This window comes from Bubalus kerabau, chromosome 23 (assembly GCF_029407905.1).
Source record: "Bubalus kerabau isolate K-KA32 ecotype Philippines breed swamp buffalo chromosome 23, PCC_UOA_SB_1v2, whole genome shotgun sequence".
Classification (NCBI taxonomy): Eukaryota; Metazoa; Chordata; class Mammalia; order Artiodactyla; family Bovidae; genus Bubalus; species Bubalus kerabau.
Genome location: NC_073646.1, coordinates 8,906,512 through 8,913,009, shown reverse-complemented (window position 1 = coordinate 8,913,009; position 6,498 = coordinate 8,906,512).

The window sequence follows — 6,498 nt, the reverse complement described above, 5'->3', positions numbered from 1 at the left end:
AGAGGTGGGCAAGGTGAGGCCCAGGCTCCTGATAGCTCAGTTGATAAAGAAGCTGCCTGCAATGCAGGAGACCCCAGTTTGATTCCTGGGTTGGCAAGATCTGCTGGCGAAGAGATAGGCTACCCACTCCAGTATTCTTGGGCTTCCCTTGCGGCTCAGCTGGTAAAGAATCTGCCTGCAATGTAGGAAACCTGGGTTCAATACCTGGGTTGGGAAGATCCCCTGGAGAAGGGAAAGGCTACCCATTCCAGTATCCTGGACTGGAGAATTCCATAGACTGTATAGTCCATGGGGTTGCAAAGAGTCAGACACGACTGAGCGACTTTCACACACGAGGTGAGGCCCAGTAGGCTAGACGGCAGTTCCTGAAGGAGCCTGGAAAGATATCCACCCGTTCTCCCAGAGGCCCTGACTCAAGGGAGGCCACAGCCAGCCCCACCCACAAAAGGCGCTCAGTTGGGCCAACAGTGTGTGTTGAACTTAAGCTTCCTTAACCAGCTGTGCCCTCTACAATTCACCTTTGCCCTGGGGATGTCGGCATCACTCACGGATCTGATCTGAATGGACCACCCCCAACAAACAGGACTTCACGGAACTTTCACAGTCAGTCTAGGCTCCTGTTACCCAGTTTGACAGCAAAGGCCTAGACCAAGCAGCAAATTCAATAGAATTATTTAGGGGGTGAGGTCCGGAATGGTCCAGCAATGGGGTTGGGGCACCAGGAGGTGGTGCAGGGTGGGAGGGCATAGAGAGGTCCTTAGGGGAATGGAAAAGGACTGTGGCATCTGGCGACAGACTCTGCCGACTCAAACCCTGACGCCAGGGTCGCTGGGCCCATTCATCAAGCACCCACTCAGCACCGGGAATCACCTGGACAAGCCCTGCCCTAGGAGGACTGTCCCTTTAAGGCTCGGGTGGGCGGGCCCAGCCGTTTCCATGGAGCTGAGTCTAGGCTGTTTCTCAATGTCTTCCCCACTCCAGGCCCAGACAGAAAGTGAGTCCCCACAGGAGAATAAGGGGCGCTCAGCCTTAGAGGGATACTCAAGGCAGCCGAGGTCCCACCCCACCCTGTGCAGGTGAGGCCTTTGCGGGGTGCCTGGCTTTGCTGGCACAGGAATACGGTTTCAGCATCTGCTTGCATCAGTGAATGCTGCTCGCTGAGGGCAATTTTCAAACCCAATCCAAGTTCAGTTAGCTGACCAGGTCATTCAGGTCACACTGGCATCTTTCAATCCCCAACCAGGCCCCCAACCCCAGGAGGTAGTTAACCAGTGTCACCCCTACTTTGCATGAGGAAACTGAGGCTCAAGTCAAAAAACCTATCCAAGCTCCCAATTCTCTGGAATTTAAACCCAAGCTCTACCACAACAGGGAATGCTCACAAGCGTATCTTCTAGACATGACAGAGGTAGACAGATACGTGTTCAGATCCTGGTTTGGGCACCCCCTTAGCCTTTCAGTGCCTCTGTCTTCTCATCTGTAAAATGGGCATCCCTTCAGCCCATCAGGATGCGTTTACCCGATGTCCACTCAGTGACAGGCCAAGGAGCGTGAACACAAGTGGCCTCCAGGAAACGCAGGAGTTTCCCACGCAAAAGTAAAGCCGTAAATAAAATCAGGATAGGATAAGAAACAAGGAGCAGAGAGCATGACTTAGGAAGTGGGAGGTCCATGAGAGGACATGGAAGACGAACCCCAAAAAGAATAACGGGAGGGCTTTCTCAGAAGGGGCGAACCCCTCAGCACTGGCACCTGCTGAGGACCCAGAACGGTGCGGGGGGGCAGGGGGTGGACAACAGACCAGCCCCAGGCCCTGGTCCTCCCCAACCTGTTAGGACCACCCCCGCACACACGGCCTGGAAGTAACTCTCACGGCCTCCAAGCCCCCGACCCCCGCTGGCCGTGAGCCTGTGCCCACGCTGATCCCGCTGGCCGCCTACCGGAGCCAGGACATCTGGGAGAGCTCATGGTGTGGGGTTACTGGCAGCCGCCAGGGGAGCCAATTTAAACCGGGTTTCATTGAGTGGCTTCGTCTTCCGACGTCAGGGTCCCACAATGAGGGGGGTCTCCGGCGGCCCCGCTGAACTCAACAGCCGCGCTCCGCTCCTCGTGGGCTGAAGCCTAGAGAACGAACCCCCGGGCACAGCTGGCCCTTTCCCTTCCGGGCGGACCCATGGTGCTGGTGCCGCTCGCCGCCGACGGGAGACCCCCTGCTCCCCTAGAGACCTCCTGCGGCCTGGGGGGCCTCAATGCCCGCCTCTCACCACTTAACACCCTCAGGACGCTGCCTCCTCTCCTCTGGAGAAACGGATCCAGTCTTTCCTGCAGCCCCAGGGCCAGGATGAACAACTCAGTGCTCACCCGGAGGCGGGTACCCTTCCGTGTGAGACATCACCTCTCTAATCCTCGCAAACACCCTTCTTTACAGATGGGGAGAGGGAGGCAGGGTGGCTAACGCTTGCCGGGTGGATGGCGGTCTGTCCCCACAGGGCTCCACACCCTCTGAGCTCAGCAGGGCACAGTCACAAAGTCAGACAACCAAGCCTCACTCTCATCCAGAAAATTGACCTGATAGACCTGCCCCACGAGCTCGTAGGTATTCTCTCTTCATGACAATGTTCATTACTAAATACAAGGTACACATCTGGACAGGTTGGCAAAGGAAGAGTTCCATTATTTTATCTGTAAATAGTGCAGTTCAGTGTTATGTAACCCTTTTTGTATAGTTTTTCAGGAATACATTTATCAAGATCAAACCAGTTCAGTTCTGGAGGAAATCAACCCTGAATATTTATTGGACGGACTGATGCTGAAGCTGAAGCTCCAATCCTTTGGCCACCTGATTCGAAGAGTTGACTCATTGGAAAAGACCCTGATGCGAGCAAAGACTAAAGGCAGGAGGATAAGGGGGTGACAAGAGGATGAGATGGTTGGGTGGCATCACCGACTCAATGGACTTGAGTTTTGGACAAACTCCAGGATATAGTCAAGGACAGGGAAGCCTGGTGTGCTGCAGTCCATGGGGTCACAGAGCCAGACACTGCTTAGCAATTGAACAAATGTACCTCACCCCAGCCTTATCTTCTGGAGAAGGCAATGGCACCCCACTTCAGTACTCTCGCCTGGAAAATCCCATGGACGGAGGAGCCTGGTAGGCTGTAGTCCATGGTATCCCGAAGAGTCAGACATGACTGAGCGTCTTCACTTGCACTTTTCACTTTCATGCATTGGAGAAGGAAATGGCAACCCACTCCAGTGTTCTTGCCTGAGAATCCCAGGACGGGGGAGCCTGGTGGGCTGCCATCTATGGGGTCGCACAGAGTCGAACACAACTGAAGCTACTTAGCAGTCGCAGCAGCCTTATCTTCTGCTCCTTTTAACAGGATTCCAAGCCGAATGATCGCAATGGTTGGTGTGCCCCAGGACCAAGGTCCTTCGGTTCCTGCCATGTCCATCAGCCTGTCTTGGCCCATCTTCCCTCACAGTTCCAAGAAGCCACAGAACCCCGGGCTCAACTCCATACAGGACGACATCCAAGAGGAGACAGCTCACGGGGGCTTGTCACCTGAGCCTTTCCATACCATTTTCCCACGTGTATGTATTATCAATGAAAAATTTTAAAAACAAACAGAGGTAATAGGTGGTAGGACTCAGGACTTTATCTTTTAAAGGTAGAAACTCTGTCCTCTCCCCAGACCTTTGGAATCAATGTATATGGGTGGGAAGTCCAGGAATCTGTATTTTAAACCTCTCCCAAGGTGACACAGCCCTGCCAGGAGGGCTGTCTCCCAGAGCAGGGCTTCTGGTGAGCTCTGATTCACAGGGCCCTGGGACCTTGTGGGTGCAAATTTCCTCCTGCCAAGCCCAGTGAAACAGCCTGCCCCAGAGGAAGGCACTCGTTATGTCCAGACTTCCTGAAAGCTCAAGGGACCGAAGGTGGCTGGGCAAGCAGCCAAGGGGAGGAACAGGGTCATCTGACAGCACCAGCTGACCTCAGCCTCAGGCTGAGAAGCCCGGTGCCGCTGGCTTAATTAACAATCTGGAAAGGGCCCAAGCAACACCCCTCTGCATTCTCCTCAGAACGCACCGGAGGTGCTTCTCACTTGAGGAGCTTCAAAGATGCCCGTGCCTGGATCCCACCGCAAGGAGTCTCATCTGGTCTGTCTGGGGTACGCCCAAACACGCTGCTTCTAATGTGCAGGCTGGGTGAGAACCACAGGACTGGAGGGAGAAGAAACAGAGAGAGGAGCTGGAACCACTACAGAACCCAGCAAGAGATCCTTCTCCCACGCTGCAAGGGGATTTTTATCCAGCCACGTCGGCTCACACTGAACAGCACTTGGGTCGCTTCCCACGTGCCAGCTGTGGTCCAGGCCTCTTCACCTCACCCTGACCAAGCCATCCTCTTAACCACCGCACACTGGTTTCCATCAGACTGTGAAGGCCCATCATGAAAAAGAGGGACTTTTCATGAAAACCTGGAAAACCTCAAGTCACCTTTCATTTACTCATTCATTCAAGAACATGTCCAAGTTCTACACTTTGTGCCAGGCACTGACATGCAGACAGCCCGGGTTTTCAAACTGGCTGTGAAATCGTGGTAGTTCACATACAGCATCCTGTTTAGGGAAATACCCATGTGTGTGTCTCCACACTAGGTCTTGATGGGAAAGGTTATTTCTTACCGCTGATCACGGTCCAAAATGCTTGAGAAACACTTGAGAAGAAGCCCCAAATAGCCCCTCAGAACCTCACAGTAGTTACAAATGTCTATAGATTCACCTGGAAACCAACACTGCTTTTGTGGCCATGAGGCTCACCAAGGAGAGATGGATGAGAAAAGCCATCAACCTCCTCCATGGTTTAGTAAACATCCCCCCTTCACCCCAGAAATTTCAGCCCAGCACCACTGCCACCCCTAAATAAATACCAATGGTCCGAGACCCTTTCCTCAAATGCCAAAAATACAGAGGCACCTACCTTGGTGGACTTACGGAGGATATCTGGATCCTAAGTCCCCCAGGCCCCAAAAGGGGATGAGAGGAGCCCAGACACAGCAGTGGTGGCAAGCGGCCCAGCGCCCCCAAAGCCCTCTTCCCAGTCTGGCTGCACACCTGCTGAGCCCGCCTCGCAGCTGCACGCAAAGCCCAGGGCTCTTAAGTTTCCCGTGGCAGCTCTGAGCACACACCACCACAATGGCAGCAGGACTGTCTCAGTTCTCCCAAGTGCGGCACTGGCACCAGGGCCTGCACCCAAACGCGCAGACCTCACACCCACCAGCACCCCTCCCCCAGGCTCCAAAGGCCTGGCTCCCCAACCCGAGGATTAAACACTCATGAAGGAAGGTCACTTGGACTTGATGGCTGTGGCATCCCAGCAAGCATTCTACTTCAGTCTGGAAAGTAAGACCCTCACAAACACGTGGACTAGCTTTTACCCTGAAACTTTTACAGACTGCAGGCTTCACCCTGTTCTGAGTACCTATACCTCTGGTTTTAGACTAGCCCAGGATACAGTAAGACCCATCTTCAAGCCTGGAGCTTCCAAGTTCCAGTCTCTCACACCCCTCAAGAGTATGCCTCGTGTACGGCTCAATACTTACTGCTATACCGCCACCAGTCAAGCAGCATAGTTAGTGGCCACACACACGAAGGGACTCAGAAACCTACAGAAAATCATGTGGCAGGTTACTCTCCAAAACAGTTGTTTTTAACTTTGAAGCGTGAAAGAGAAGATAAGTTCAAAGGGCCTTTACGCTGTCATTTTTTTCTTTACAAAAATGCACATTAAAAAAAAGAGATACATTCCAGAGTTAAGGACTCCACTCATAGGAGGCAGATTGTAAGTGCAGATGTAAATGGTATCCATGGAATTCAAGTCACTAAGTTTCGCATCATTTTTTTTTCCATCCCATGTCACAAACGATGAAACAGAGCCCTGGCTGGTGAACTTACCCAGGCTCCCACACCTAGTAAGTGGCGAAGCTGGCTTTCAAATCCACGTGATTTCAAGCAAAGATTCTTCCTTCATACAAGGGGGCAAAAGGCAAATGAAAATTGTGAGATCATTTCCGTCTGCAAGTAGTACAAATATCCAGCAGCTAAGATGGAAAAAGTACTCTTACAATCATGTTGATGGAAGTTATTAACCATTCCTACTTTGGTAGGACCTATCAACATTTTAAGTATGAATTCCTTTGAACTAGCAATTTTACCTGCAGAAATTTATCCCAGAGGAACCTAAAAAAAAACTATTCACTGTTAACTATGATAAAACATGAGATCCCCATAAAGCCCCAGATGTGTACTGAATTGTTTAGTCATAAAATATCACCATATACATATAATCTTATGCAGAAAGATCTGCATACACTATATGCTACTGTATAGCTGGATTTTTGTAGCTTTTTTAAAAAATTAAGCATTAACTCAATACAAATAAAATGAGAGGCCATCAGAAATTTGGAGTAAAATCAGCAAAAAGCCCGTTTTACTGAGG